General features: G+C 63.1%; 1 pseudogene; it reads left to right on the forward strand.

The window, feature by feature from the left end:
- Positions 1–2,500, forward strand: part of LOC126150676 (large subunit ribosomal RNA) — a 7,930-nt pseudogene that overhangs the window by 1,874 nt on the left and 3,556 nt on the right.

The following is a 2,500-nucleotide window of genomic DNA, read 5'->3' on the forward strand; positions in this document are numbered from 1 at the left end:
AGCCGTTGCACACGAGTCAGTCGATCCTAAGCCCTAGGAGAAATCCGATGTTGATGGGGGCCGTCATAGCATGATGCACTTTGTGCTGGCCCCCGTTGGGCGAAAGGGAATCCGGTTCCTATTCCGGAACCCGGCAGCGGAACCGATACAAGTCGGGCCCCTCTTTTAGAGATGCTCGTCGGGGTAACCCAAAAGGACCCGGAGACGCCGTCGGGAGATCGGGGAAGAGTTTTCTTTTCTGCATGAGCGTTCGAGTTCCCTGGAATCCTCTAGCAGGGAGATAGGGTTTGGAACGCGAAGAGCACCGCAGTTGCGGCGGTGTCCCGATCTTCCCCTCGGACCTTGAAAATCCGGGAGAGGGCCACGTGGAGGTGTCGCGCCGGTTCGTACCCATATCCGCAGCAGGTCTCCAAGGTGAAGAGCCTCTAGTCGATAGAATAATGTAGGTAAGGGAAGTCGGCAAATTGGATCCGTAACTTCGGGATAAGGATTGGCTCTGAGGATCGGGGCGTGTCGGGCTTGGTCGGGAAGTGGGTCAGCGCTAACGTGCCGGGCCTGGGCGAGGTGAGTGCCGTAGGGGTGCCGGTAAGTGCGGGCGTTTAGCGCGGGCGTGGTCTGCTCTCGCCGTTGGTTGGCCTCGTGCTGGCCGGCGGTGCAGGATGCGCGCGCCTGCGCGGCGTTCGTGCCCCGGTGCTTCAACCTGCGCGCAGGATCCGAGCTCGGTCCCGTGCCTTGGCCTCCCACGGATCTTCCTTGCTGCGAGGCCGCGTCCGCCTTAGCGTGCTCCTCCGGGGGCGCGCGGGTGCGCGGATTCTCTTCGGCCGCCATTCAACGATCAACTCAGAACTGGCACGGACTGGGGGAATCCGACTGTCTAATTAAAACAAAGCATTGCGATGGCCCTAGCGGGTGTTGACGCAATGTGATTTCTGCCCAGTGCTCTGAATGTCAACGTGAAGAAATTCAAGCAAGCGCGGGTAAACGGCGGGAGTAACTATGACTCTCTTGGCGGCGGTGTGGCTGCATCCGGACTTGGCTTTTCGAAGTGCGGTCTTGATGTAGTCGTGCTGCTGCTGCGAGGTGCCTTCCTTGGGTTGTAGTTACAGGGGAGTGATGCGCAATACATGGGCCTAGCCCTCTTAGCCTCTCCTCTCCTGCGGTCTTCTCCCCTTCTCGTGGGCCCGCTGATTTTCGCAGAGTGGAAGACCGCACCAGGGGCTTGGGGGGGTTACCAGCCCCCCCTCGCATTATCCCTTTCAAGTTGGGGGCAGCAGACAAGTGAATAACAGTGGTGGCCCTTCCGCTGAAGGTGCCACCCCAGCTTCCCCAGCTCCTAGCCGGCCAACCGGCCGTGCCGAGGATCTTGTAACTGTTGCAGCTATCTACGCCTGTAGTGAGTGCCACCGCAGCTTCACCACCAAGAACGGTCTCGGGGTCCATCGCCGCCGCCAACACCTTGCGGCTGCCAACGCAGAGATCGTCACGGAGAGGCATCGCGCGAGGTGGACGGAGGAAGAAGTCCTGTCGCTCGCCAAGGCAGAGGCCGAACTGTTCCTTGAGAGGGACGCCCGGTTCTTCTTTGTCAATCAAGAACTCATCAGGATGTTCCCCGACCGAACGCTCGAAGCAATCAAGTGCCGACGGCGGCAAGCTGCCCACAAGCAGCTTGTCCGCCAATTCATGGAGGCGCTTGAGATCGGTCGGGGGGAAGAGCCGGCGTCCCGCCGGGGAGCAGCGAGCCCGCTGCCTGACGCGGGCGAGACCGCTGCGCCGCCTGTCGACGCAGCCGAGGACTTCGCGGCCGACACCACCGGGCCGCCGCCGGAGGGGCCGACTGACGCCGCCATCTGGGAGCATCTGGCGGGGCTACCTGCTTCCGCCCAGCGTTTCTCTGCCCTGGATCGAGTCATTGTTCTAGGGCGGGGCACGCCGCCCGATGTCATCCTGGGCATGCTCCCGGATGCCCTTGCGTCGGTCGGGTCCAGAGGGGAGAGATCGATCACCAGGACACAGCGGCCGCGCCAACCATCTAAGCGGCCGCCTGCAGCGCCGCCGACGCAGAAGCGCAAGCGGCGCCGCTGGGAGTATGCGAGAACGCAGGATGCCTTCCGAAGGTCGCGTGCACGTTGCGTGCGCGGCCTCTTGGATGGCACCCTGCTCCAGCCGCCACCTGCCATCCCTGGTCTGCTGGACTTCTGGGCGGACCTCTTCACTAAGAAGCCCATTTCCACCGCGGGCTTCATTCGTGACCGCCTCCTCCCGCACTCGGAGCCTGTCGCTCTCGAGTGCCTATGGGGGCCGGTCACACATGAGGAGGTCGCCGCCGCGTTGCCGCCCAGGGGATCAGCGGCCGGGCCGGACGGCCTTACCCCAGCGGAGTTGCGGCGCCTGCCGCACGAAGTCCTGGTGAAAGTGATGAATCTCTTCCTTCTGGCCCGCGCCCTTCCGGAACGCCTGCTTCGCGCGCGGACGTCCCTTCTCCCGAAAACGGCTGCACCAA

Source organism: Schistocerca cancellata, unplaced genomic scaffold (genome assembly GCF_023864275.1).
Source record: "Schistocerca cancellata isolate TAMUIC-IGC-003103 unplaced genomic scaffold, iqSchCanc2.1 HiC_scaffold_995, whole genome shotgun sequence".
Taxonomy (NCBI): Eukaryota; Metazoa; Arthropoda; class Insecta; order Orthoptera; family Acrididae; genus Schistocerca; species Schistocerca cancellata.